Source organism: Macaca mulatta, chromosome 5, assembly GCF_049350105.2.
Source record: "Macaca mulatta isolate MMU2019108-1 chromosome 5, T2T-MMU8v2.0, whole genome shotgun sequence".
Classification (NCBI taxonomy): Eukaryota; Metazoa; Chordata; class Mammalia; order Primates; family Cercopithecidae; genus Macaca; species Macaca mulatta.
Window position 1 is genome coordinate 121,327,153 of NC_133410.1, and position 13,745 is coordinate 121,340,897.

Sequence of the window (13,745 nt, forward strand, 5' to 3'; positions counted from 1 at the left end):
AGTAATGAGATCAAAGCCATAATAAAGAGTCTCCCAGCAAAGAAAAACCTGGGCCTGATGGCTTCACTGCTGAATTTTTCTACACATTGAAAGAAGAACTAATACAAATTGTATTCAAATTATTCCAAAAAAATAGAGGAGGAAGGAATACTTTCAAACTCATTCTATGCAGCCAATATTACCCTGATAGCAAAACCAGACAAAGACACATCAAAAAAACAAAAAACAAAAAAAAAAACAAACTACAGGCCAATATCCCAGATGAACATTGATGCAAAAATTCTCAACAAAATACTGGCAAACCAAATTCAACAACACATTAAAAAGATCATTCATCATGCCCAAATAGTATTTATCCCAGGGATGTAAGGCTGGTTCAACATACAGAAATTGCCAATAGACAAGATTTGGAAGCAACCTAAGTGTCCACCAACAGACAAATGGACAAACGAAATGTGACATATCCACAATGGAGCACTGTTCAGCCATTAAAAAGAATAAGATCATGTCATTTTCAGCAACATGGATGGAACAGGACATTATGTTAAGTGAAATAAGCCAGGCCCAAAAAGACAAACTTTGCATGGTCTCACTAATTTGTGGGAGCTAAAAGTTAAAACAATTGAACTAATGGCGATAGAGAGTAGAATGATGGCTACTAGAGGCTGGTAACCTGAGGTCAAGGGTTCAAGACCAGCCTGGCCAACATGGTGAAGCCCTGTCTCTACTAAGAATACAAAAATTAGCTGGGTATGGTGGCGCACATCTGTGGTCTCAGCTACTCGGGAAGCTGAGGCAGTTGAATCACTTGAACCCGGGAAGCAGAGGTTGCAGTGAGCTGAGTTTGCCCAGCTGCACTCCAGCCTGGGTCACAGAGCAAGACTTTGTCTCAAAAAAAAAGAAGTCGATGCTAGAAAAATAATTTGGGCTTTAAATTCCACATCAAGAAACTTGCACTTTCTGATACAAGCTAGAGAGAAAGATAACAAATTATTAAAACAATAAAGACATTATTATCTGCCTATATTCTAAACAGAATAGAACTTTCTGGAAAGATAGCAATGTCCTATATTTGCACTGTCCGATATAGTTGCTAATTAGCCACATGAGTACTTAAAATATGGCTAGTATAACTGAGGAACCAAATTTTTTATTGTATTTAATTGTAATTTATTTACATTTAAATAGTGACATACAGCTAGTAGATTCTCTGCTGTACAGTACACTGGTACAATGTGCTCTTCTGTGACAATGTGAAAGATGGATTGGAAGGGTCAGAGATTATACATGGGGAGGTCTGTAAGAAAGTCATTACAATGGTCCAAATGAGAGACCAAACTATGAAAGAATGTCTAAGAGTAATATTTGGAAAGGAAACCAATGGGACTTGACAATTGATAAAAAATAGATGATAAGCAAGAAGATTGAATCAAAGATGGTTCAGAGATTCTGGGCTTTGTGATACGGAGAACGGTTGTGGCATTATGTATGCTTTCCCAAGAAAAGTAATTGGAAAGGGAAGATCATTTCAATTTCTGACATATCAATTTTTTTTTTTTGAGATGGAGTCTCACTCTGCTGCCCAGGTTGGAGTGCACTGGAGTAATCTCAGCATACTGCAACCTCCGTCTCCTGGGTTCGAGTGATTCTCCTGCCTCAGCCTCCCGAGTAGCTGGGACTACAGGCATGCACCCACCATGCCCAGCTAATTTTTTTTTTTTTTTAGTAGAGACAGGGTTTTGCCATGTTGGCCAGGCTGGTCTTGAACTCCTGACCTCAGGTGATCTGTTCACTGCAGCCTCCTGAGAAGGGCTGAGACCTGGGCCTTCAATCAGCTGGGAAGTAGATGTGGGGAGGTGGAGAAGCAGTTCCCCACTGCCCTGCCACCCACATCTGGCCTGCCCAGCCAATTGATTATGCTTTTTACATCATACCTAAAAAACACACCATCTGACTTTGTTATCGACATTGTATTTTAAGATACATTTAGGGTGTTGTGGAGAGCTAAGTATATATTGGTTGTTACTGTTCTATGGCATTTACATTTGAAAAATATGCCACAATTAATTGGATAATTATTCTGTTATTAATATTTGGGTTGCCTTCTTATGCTCCACTTAGTGTTTCTGATGCTACTACTCATCTCCTTTCATTGCTTCTTGTTCTGTGCCTGCCTTAAAATGTGGATGTTGCCCAAGGTTCTGTTGTCAGGTATCTTCTTTTTTTCTGTCCTTTATTTTCCTCTTTTCTCTTTTATCTATCTGATCTCTTCATGTTGGGGGTAAATAACTGTCTATTCCTTTGCGTAGGATTCTGGAGACCTGACTCAATCAGATTATATTCTCAGGGAGCTTGGCTTGGGTAGGTTATGAGGTTGAGTCACATATTTGTTTGAAACGGATTCTCACTGTGTTGCCCAGGTTGGAGTGTGGTGATGTGGTCTCGGCTCCCTGCAACCTCCACCTCCTGGGTTCAAGCGATTCTCCTATCTCAGACTCCTGAGTAGCTGGGATTATAGGCACCCGCCACCATGCCCGGCTAAGTTTTGTATTTTTTGTAGAGATGGGGTTTCACCATGTTGGCCAGACTGGTCTGGAACTCCTGACCTCAGGTGACCCACCCACCTCGGCCTCCCAAAGTACTGGGATTAGAGGCATGAGCCACCATACTCAGCCGAGGTTGAGTCATATTTTCACCAAAGTTTATGATGTAGAGATCCCTTTCTGGACATCTGAAAAGCATAAAGCTGAGGATAAGCAGGCTGAAATAGAAGCATAATTTATAGATGAATATGACAGCTATATTCATGTAGAAGGCAGAGCAATTTAGAGGAACTAATGATTGAGAAATGTTATAGCTGATGGATCAGAAACAAGTCTGAGGGGATTTATTGAAGTTGAGACTATGACAGATTTTACTTTGATTCTTATGCCTACTTGTTTGGGTTATTCAACAATTAAAGAGTATGTTAAAAGGGCAGACAAAACGGACAACGGCCACCTAATCTAGACATGACTTATTTTGTGAGGTCTAAGAGTGATTTTTTAACCATATTCTAGACATCATTGCAGAAATGTCTTTTGTACATCAAATTTGATATGTCAAGTTGGGCGTGGTGGCTCATACCTGTAATTACAGGACTTTGGGAGGCTGAGGCGAGCAGATCACCTGAGGTCAGGAGTTCAAGACCAGCCTGGCCAACATGGCGAAACCCTGTCTCTACTAAAAATACAAAAACACAAAAAAATTAGCTGGGCATGGTGGTGCATACCTGTAGTAAATGAAAGATAAATTACTAAGAAAAACATAAGGAGTGAGTTCAGAAAAAGAAGAAAGAGAAAAGGCCCGAAAAATAATGAAGATATGAAGGACTTAGAGAAAGAATATTTGCAAGGAAAAGCAAAGAAAAATATTAAGAATAGTTGTAAAATGCTAAAGAATGTGAAAAGGAGAAAGAAAAGCAACAGCAAAGTGAAATAGCAAGAAAAGGGTTTAAGGAATGGTTGGAAAATGCAAAAAATAAAACTCATCCCGCTCCAAAGAGCTATGGTTATGCCGAAGGAAAACATAGAGGTTTTTACGGAGGAAATTCCTATTCAGCCTTTTATAACTCAATCCCATGAAAACCAATACATAAACCCCCTCCCAAAGAAACTAAGGATCCATCAGGAAAGAAGAATGAAAGATCCACGACAAAGCAGCCACACAGGACATCATTTCTGGCAATTAACAAAAGCAGAACAATCTTTACCTTAGAACTCCATGCAGAATACAAAGACAGTATATATAGGAAATAGCATGCTGGAGCTATTAAATTTTAAAATTAGAAATGGTTTTTTGCTGCTCAATCAGCGCTCAGCATTTGATGTGATTATTGATAAGTTCTGATTTTTGCATTCATATATGGGGTCCCTAGAGTTAATTAAGGAAGACATTTTATAAATTTTAGTTTTTATAAATATCTCAAGGTTGATCTTGGCATGTTGTTTCACAGGATACATAACCGAATATCTAACAATTGTGTTTGTATTTAGCTTGTATTAAAATTACACTGTAATATCAAAAAAATTAAAAATAAGCACACAACCAAAGAAAAAAAAACGATAAATTGGATTTTGAAAAAGTTAAAAACTTTTGTGTGTCAAGAAAGTGAAAAGGCAATACACAGAATGGAAGAAAATAGCTGCAAATTATATATCTGATAAAGGTCTAGTGTCCATAATATACAAAGAACTTTTACAACTCAACAATAAAGACAACTCAATTTTAAAATGGTGAAAGGATTCTAATAGACATTTTTCCAAGGAAGATATACAAATGGTCAATAACCACATGAAAAGAAATACTCAACATTTTTAGTCATTAGGGAAATGCATATCAGAACCACAATGAGTACCACTTCACATTCACTAAAATGGCTATATATTTTTTAAAAAACATATTAATAATGAATGTCAGTGTGGAGGTGGAGAAATGGTAACTTTCATAAATTTCTGGAAGGAATGCAAAATGATGCAACCAGTGTGGAAAATACTTGAGCAGTTACTCAAAATGTGAAACATAATTACCATGACCCAGCAATTCTACTCCCAAGAATGTACCTGAGAAAACTGAAAATGTGATCAAACAAAAACTTGTAAACAATTGTTCATAGCACTATTATTCATAATACCCAAATAGTGCAAAAAACCTAAACATCCATCAACTGATCAATGGTTAAACAAAATGTAGTATATTCATAACATGAAATACTTACTCAGCTATAAAAAGGAATAAAGTATTGACATATGCTACAACATGGATGAATCTTGAAAATATAATGCTAAGTGAAAGAAACCAGACACAAAAGACCACATGTGATTCAACTTAAAAGAAATATCCAGATGGGCAAATCCTGACACAGAAAGGAAATTATGGAAAGAGAATTTGGGACAAACTGCTAATAAATACAGGATCCGGGGGAAGGAGGGGATGGAAAAGTTCTAGAATTAACTAGTGGTAATAGTTGCACAACTTGGTGACTCTACTAAAAACCATAAAGTGTACACCTTAAACTGGTGAATTTTATACTGTGCAAGGTATATGTCAATTTTTAAAAATACTATTGAAAAAATCAAGCCACATGGATGCAGCTGGAAACCATCATTCTCAGCAAACTATCGCAAGAACAGAAAACCAAACATCACATGTTCTCACTCATAGGTGGGAACTGAACAATGAGATCACCTGGACTCGGGAAGGGGAACGTCACACACCGGGGCCTATTATGGGGAGGTGGGGGGAGGGATTGCACTGGGAGTTATACCTGATGTAAATGACGAGTTGACGGGTACAGCACACCAACAGGGCACAAGTATACATATGTAACAAACCTGCACGTTATGCACATGTACCCTAGAACTTAAAGTATAATAAAAAAAAAAAAGAAAGAAAAAGTCAAGCCAGTGAGTACCTTTAGTGAGGTTGGTAATCAAGAAAGAGCTTTGGGAGAGCCCCAGATGGGCTTTGGGAAAGCTGGAGCAGCACTTTTTAAAATGTGGACTGTGGTTATTTGCTTTAAAACAGTTTATTAAGCTGTGTATTTATGCTTTAAGTGCAATTCTGAATGTGTCTTATATTTTATAATAAACAATTTTTAAGAGAGAAAAAGGTGGAGATAGTAAACTGGCATCTATATATTGTTTCCAAAAAGAAATTAAAGTAGTGAAATTAACATGAAATTTCATTTCTTTGGAAATGAGATAAATCAATGTATATTTAAGGTAATGATTTTTAGTATACTACATACATGTGTTGGTATCATAAACATATTCTTATATTTCAAATAGGTATCTTAAAAGATGTATATTGTTGCCAAAAGGATTGTTTAAAATTGAAATAAAATCAGAGAAATAAGGATTGGCTACAAATGAGAAACACTAACCTCAAAAATTTACAAATAATAAAAAGGTAATTATACACTTCCCTAAAAAGTAAAAACAATGACAAATTAATTTGTAACTAAATCAACAGTTCTGTGGACTGTGGAAAAAAAAGCAGAAAACCAGATAGTTTTATTTGAAAAAATATACACTTAAAAATTATGTGCAGTATATCCAACTTGTATTCTTTGCCCACCCACTTTCCTGTTTCCTTTCCCTTCTCTTTCTCCTCCTCCTCCTCCTTCTCTTTCTTCTTTTATTATTTAATACTCAAAGGGTCAAAAAGGAAAATAGAATAAAGTAGAACAAAGAAAGCAAAAATAAGGAATGTCAAGAGGAAAACTTTTACTTAATTTCACCATTTCTTGACAATAAGTAATGAGTACATTCATAAAAGTTTCTTGTAAATCAAATTACTTTAAATATTCTGGAAAAGTAATTGCAAAAAAGTATACCTAATAATTCTTCTTAAAATGGAGGCATTCTATTACAGCTCAAATAAACATTTCTGAAGTTTGTACAATTGGGATTACTACTCTATACTTATTTAATTTTCCTGAAAAGGATAACTTTGGTAATATGTTTATTGGAGAGATGTATTTTTTTTCCATAATTGAAAATTTTAGTTTCAATCTTGGAAGGTGATATAGTATAATAGTTATGAACTGTCATTCTAGAATCAAATATTGTTTTATATTCTGGTTACATTATCAATAAGCTATGTGATTTTTGGTAAAGTAATTAACTTATTTGTGCTTCAGTCTCCTTATCTTTAAAAAGAACATAATAATAGTACATACAGCATTGGGTTTTTGTGAGGAATAAATGAAATAAATATGTGTTTGTGTGTGGTTGGATGTGCAGAGAGCATCGACAATAAAATTTCAGCACATGATCAGTACTAGTAGAACTAGTAGTAATAATATCTATTACTTCATGTACTATGAATCTTTCTCTAAAAAGTCTACCATACCTATGTGTATTAGTCTATTTTCACACTGCTATAAAGAAATATCTGAGACTGAGTAATTTATAAAGGAAAGAGGTTTAATTGACTCACAGTTCCACATGGCTACGGAGGTCTCCAGAAACTTATAATCATGGCGGAAGCTGAAGGGGAAGCAAGCACCTTCTTCACAAGGCAGCACTGTGCCAGACTCAGTAATTATGTATTGCTTATTACATATTGAACACATATAGCCTTTTGGCTAAGATCAAGTGTAAGATACATTAAATTATATTATTACTAGTCAATATCTGGCTATAAAGTCATAAAACATTTACCAAAAATTGATACTAATATTAAGCCTTTCTGAGAGAGTCCTATTGAATTTCCATAAATAAGAGGAAAACTTAAATGAAAGTTTGATATTTTAACATCTGTGACATTCAATCAAAACAATTCAGTGGCAATGTAACTAGAATGGCCCATATAACTGGCTTGGAATGCATGTTTGGTCATATCTTGTATATTTCCATGGAATCACTCTTTCCCCCACTTGCCTGTATTAATAGAAAATCCATTATCTGTCTCTTGAGACCTACCCTTTCCCATTCTGAGTCCAGTAGCTTACTCACTCTAAACGCCTGGCTGATGGAGAAAAGCTTCCTTGGCTCAGCACAGCTGTTGTTTCTTTCATTGCCACTAGATGTCGCTGTTGAAACCTAATATACATTCACAATCTAATGGCGGTGGCATGTCTATCCCCAGCAAAATCCTTTCCAGACCCAGACCTTGTATAACTGCACACTTGAGTGTAAATTAGGGGTCTTTAATCTCCTACTCAGATGTCCAGTTTTCTTCTCAAAGCATGAATATCAGGCTACAGTGGCTGAGTCTAGAAGGGTTTATACAGCCCTAGTAATATATTATGCCAGAACCAACTCACCCCATGACCTGCAAGCAAAGGGGCACCAGTTCAAATATGTCTCCTTGATATGTTTTGTTTATCCATACTGTGTTTGAAATTTCATGTAAAAATTTTCACACAGGCCGGGCACAGTGGCTCATGCCTGTAATCCCAGTACTCTGGGAAGCCATGGTGGGAAGATCACTTGAGGTCAGGAGTTTGAGAACAGGCTGACCAACATGGTGAAACCTCCTCTCTACTAAAAATACAAAAACTTAGTTGGGCGTGGTGGCGTGTGCCTGTGATCCCAGCTACTCGGGACGCTGAGGCAGGAGTGAGGTGGCAGTGAGCTGAGATCACACCACTGCACCCCAGCCTGGGTGACAGAGCCAGACTGTCTCATTAAAAAAAATTATTTTAATTTATAAAAATTTTTCACACAAACAAACTGGATCTCTAGTTTCTCTTACTGCAATACTGAGCTCCTATCTGGCACAGCAACACCATCTGGAACTGAATCGCGGTAGCATCTCTCACCTCCTCCATATCAGATTGCTCAAGGCAAGCACTTCGCTGCAGTGCCCTCCACTCCACATTCCCTGATGCTGGCTGTTACCTGCCACAGCCAATTGAATGTATGGTGCCTGTTCTAGGCCCTGATGGCTGTCCAAGAGCAAAAATCCAGGGTCCACCTTTTCTCACAGGTTTTCCTATGTAGGTCTGTGGTCCTTACCTGCCACTACATGTGGGTCAAGGATACTTTTGTCCATCAGAGAAGTCTCCAGGACCTTTCCTCCGAAAAGACTTACTGACCCCCAACCACCCAGTGACAAGCTCTGCAGACAAGACCAGCCACATAATTTGCAAAGCCCAATGCAAATGGAAATTCAGGACCTTTTGTTCAAAAGTCAGGAAAAGAGTGTCAGTAAAAGTACTACATATTACATTTTTTCCTTTCTTCCACAGTGTCTCTCTCTCTTCTCGTGTCATGGTGATTTTTATTTGCTATTTAAAGTTGTGCTCCCTCAGGCATGGGAATACTTGCAGGGCAAGTACAGACCTTCACAGGTACCCAGGGGCCCTGCCTGTGACCCTACATGTAGCCCATGACCTCTCTGCATCCACCAAATTAACAGGCTGTGCCCTACTCAGGGTAGAAAGGTCACTCTCCTTTTCCCACAGTTCCATGGCCCCACTGTCGCAACCCATAGTGAATAGGCAACCACCGCGGAACAGGAACCTCCATGCCATGCATTCAGTGTCTGGATGAGGTGGGCCAAAGACTTTCCTGCCAACTCACTCACCAAATGTACTGTGGAGTTGCCAGCCTGGGGCAGGGACAGCCACCACCTTGCCCTGCCCGGAGATGCTGTGGGGCACACATCGACCCTGAACCTCCCATATCTGTGCGCAAGCTCCCATTAGAGAAAAAGGCAATGGAAGAATGTTGCCCATCTCAGCCCCAATACTCTTGAGGTGACCACCTCAAGCAGGCACATCAGTTAATGGGGTGCAAGCAGAGAGGAAGAGGCAGGGTGAGGCCAGGGTGTGAAGGCATAGGAAGCAGGCAGCCATGAACCCATCCTGGGGAAGTGGGAGGAGGGGCGACCAGGAGGGAGCTGAGGCTCCATGTAACTGGCTCATGCTCCATTGTTCCATCGGACCTCACTGACGAAAATACAGATTCTAAAATAAAACTACAAGGAATGTCATGACAGAAAATGCTGAGCATTAAGCCCCATTATGGGGCCCTTCTGAGCTGGGGATCCTGTGTGACTGCACTGTTCTCACACCCTAAGGCTGCTGTCAGCAGACAGTGGGATCTGAAGAGAAGAAACTCTGAAGTGACAAACATTTTGTTATACTCTTCCTCCAGGGTCATGGGGACCTACTTACCATATGTTTCAGAACCTAGTGGGGCACTCAAGTGACTCTTCTCTGAAGAAGAAAAGTTGATTTATTCTGTGCACCTAGCGTAAAGGTGGCTGGCAGTTTCTTCATATACATGGTGTCCGACACGGTGGAGCCCTACGACGCCACTCTCAGTCCACCAGCTCATAGAAAACACAAGCGAGACCTTTTGCGTTGATAGTGAAGCTCTCTCTGACATCTGCTTCAGACTCCTAAAGTTACCCACACCCAACTATGGTGACCTGAACCACCTGGTGTCTGCCACCATGAGTGGGGTCACCACCTGCCTGCACTTCCCAGGCCAGCTGAATGCTGACCTTGGGAAACTGGCCATAAACATGGTCCCATTTACCCGCCTGCACTTCACACCTGGCTTTATCCTGCTGACCAGCTGGGGCAGCCAGCAGTACCGGGTCTTGATGGTGGTTGAGCTCACCCAGCAGACGTTTGATGCCAAGAGTATGCTGACTGCCTGTGCGACCCCTGCAAAGCTGCTACCTAATGGCAGCTGCCATTTTGAGGGGCCACATGTCCTGGAGGGAGGTGGATGAGCAAATGCTTAACAGCCAAAACTAGAACAGCAGCTACCTTGCTGACTGGATCCCCCACAATGTGAAAACAGCTTTCTGTGACATCCCACCCCCAGGGCTAAAAATGTCTGCTGCCTTCACTGGCAACAACATGGCCATCCAGGAGCTGTTCAGATGCATTTCAAAGCAGTTCACTGCCATGTTCAGGCACAAGGCCTTCTTGCCCTGGTGATTCAGTGAGGACATGGATGAGGTGGAATCCACTGAGGCCAAGAGCAACAGCAACAACCTGATGTTCGAGTACCAACAGTACCAGGAGGAGGGAGAGTTTGAGGAGTGGGCCCAGGAGGAGGTGGCCTAGTAGAGCCTTCTGTTAGATAGAAGTGACATGAATTCTTGATTTACTCCCAGTGTGTTCTATGAAAGCCATGTCTTTCTGTGTGTGCACTTGCTGTGTGTTCACCTGCATTAAAGCATTTTCATAGCAAAAAAGAAAAAGTTATCTAAGTTATGAAAGTTTTGCATCACCAAGCACAGTAGTTAGGCAAAGAAAATCCTCTAAGAAATTCACACTTTTTGAAGAGGGTGATTAAATCATTAGTAAGATAAAATAACAGCAACGATAATAAAAGCATTGACACCTTCCCAAGCAACAGTGTTGCCACAGAGGAAAGCAACTCGCAAGTACATTTGTGCTCATTCAGATATGATTACTGCTCTTTGCTTTTAACTGGATTTGGTAGAAAAGAAAACTAATATAAATACATGTTTTTAAAAGTGTCCAATGAAGAAAAAAGGGAAATATAGTATATTTTATTGTGGGAAGTTATCAACTTATATTGGCCAAAATCTTCTGAAGATCACCAAGTAAAAGAATAGTAAACCAGGCCGGGCGCGGTGGCTCAAGCCTGTAATCCCAGCACTTTGGGAGGCCGAGATGGGCGGATCACGAGGTCGGGAGATCAAGACCATCCTGGTTAACACGGTGAAACCCCGTCTCTACTAAATACAAAAAACTAGCCAGGCGCGGTGGCGGGCGCCTGTAGTCCCAGCTACTCGGGAGGCTGAGGCAGGAGAATGGCGTGAACCCGGGAGGCGGAGCTTGCAGTGAGCTGAGATCCGGCCACTGCACTCCAGCCTGGGTGACAGAGCAAGACTCCGTCTCAAAAAAAAAAAAAAAAAAAAAAAAAAAAAGAATAGTAAACCAGTCGGGTTACAACTTAATGAGGAGCCTCAGCTTTTCTTTCCCAGAACACAGACTGGTAAGGAGAAGAGATAACTATTTTCTTCCATTGTTTCCCTCCTCTTTTCATCTAAGCACATTACACTGAATATTCTGTTAGATTATATCACCCTGGACTTTACCTCCTCTTTCTTCTTTCAACAGCATTATGTTAGCACATTTTATACCGAGCATATTTTACTATGCTCCTGATTCATAAGTATATTATTTGAATTTATTGTTTTGTTGATGTCAACATTGAGATTATCACAGTTTCATTAAGCATATTTCATGCTGCAGTGTGTTTTGGCCACTGGCTCAGGTTATAGCAATAAGGATTCTAGAAAAATAACAAATATATTAGTTTTATGTGGCATAAATCACTGTGCAAACATTCAATTTTATTTCACGGTCTGTTTATTATTCCATCATTCCCTCCCATGATGTTAATAGTTTAAATTTTAATACATGGATGCAACATACAATACACAAGTTGTTTCATTTGGCTATTTCAATATAAGAAAACAAATAAAAATGAAAGGGAAGTTTTTGCCATCTGCTACTTTGAAGAACTATTATTAATGCATAATCTAATTATTGTACAACTATGTGGTTCTCGGCCTTTATGTTACTTTATCTTTTTGTGAAAAAAAAAAATGCTTTAAAAAACTTCTACCTTCAAAGAGCTCTGGAGTCCTCAATTCCAGGGGCTTCAGCATGCTTCAGTAACTGTCTAACCTCGTCAATTCCAGTGGATTCAATACACTTTAGTAAATCCCTCCCATCGCCCTGCTTTGAACCTTGTCTTCAACTCTAACATTAACCCCAAAATACTACTCTCTGACAAGTTCTTACCTTGCCAGCCCTTGCCTCATCCATTGATCCTTCCTGACCTCAAGTCCTTCCCTGCCATCCGGGACACTACAGTATACCACTTGGCATATCATTTCTCTCTAACAAGTTTAATTCTCTAGAGCATGTGTTTGATTTCATAGGCACTAATAAACAATTTCTCAATTTTTTAATTGGTCTTTGTCCTTTCTTATGTACTCACTTACCGTTCACTGTAAGCTCCCAATCTAACCCTGATCTCCTCCTTCTCAGCAGATGGTCTTGCCTTAGATACCACTGAATACTTAGTGAAGTCGCAACCATCTTCTTTTTCTCGTCTATGCTCAGAGTAAGAGGTATGTCTCTTCCCCATTGATTCTCTACTTTTCTCATCATCTCAGGCCCCCCACAACTTCCCCTTCCCTCTCCTTCGAGAGCTTCCCCAACTGCCCTCTCCTGTGTGTTCAACCTCTTCCCCTTACTGGGTCTGTTTTTCACATTATAAGCATGCTCAACTTTGTTCACCTTAAAACAATGCAACGAAAGACACCTTCTGATCCCACAATACCTGACCAGTTTCTCTAACACACACAGGGCTTACATTTCACGTCTTATTTTCCCTACCTCACCCTCATGCTACCTCTCTTCACCTAGTTAAATCCAACTCTTCTTTTGGATATCAGGGCACGTATCAAACCTTGGGGAAATTATCCTGACTGCCCAAGCCTGATCAACTTCCATTGTCAAACACTTGCAATGAACTGTTCAGAGAATTGTTGTAATTTTAATTATACATATGTTAACGTGATTCATTTATTAACTTTTATTCCCATTACTCTTTAAGCTTTCAGAGAGCAGGCACCATATTCTTTTAGAACAGCATTTTACCCTCAGTGTATTATACAGATCCTAGAATATATTTGGTGTTTGACAAATATTTATAAATGAATGGATATGTTCATTGATTGTATCTCTTAAATCCTCTTCTAAAAGTATATTGTAGTTCATCCATTGCTCTGGTATGCATGTGGGTGTCCCTTAAAATTTGTATGTTGGAAATTAACTCCCAATGTGATAGTACAGCCTTTGGGAGGTGATTAGGAGGTACAGCATTTAGGAGGTGATTAAGTCATGAGGCCTTTGCCTTTATGAATAAAATTAGTACTTTTATGAAAGAGGTTGAAGGGAGCTGCCTTGCCCTTCTGCCATGTGAGGACACAGCAATAAAGTGCCACTAATGAAACAGAGAATGAGCTCTCACCAGATACCAAATCTGCTAGTACCTTGATCATGAATTTCCCAGTCTCCAGAACTGTGAGCAATAAATTCTGTTGTTGAAAAGTTACCTTATCTAAGGTATTTTGTTATAGCAGCAGGAATAGAGTAAGACATATTCAGAAAAACAAATATGAGTCTTTCAGCAAAATAAAACACCTAATTTTGTCTTCATATTAGTAATGCTAAAAGGCAAAAAGCATGC

The 13,745-nt window shown here is 39.5% G+C and overlaps 1 pseudogene; it reads left to right on the forward strand.

The window, feature by feature from the left end:
- The first annotated feature begins 9,776 nt into the window (after positions 1–9,776).
- LOC100430839 (tubulin beta 8B pseudogene) lies at positions 9,777–10,573 on the forward strand (annotated as a pseudogene).
- The last annotated feature ends 3,172 nt before the right edge of the window (positions 10,574–13,745 follow it).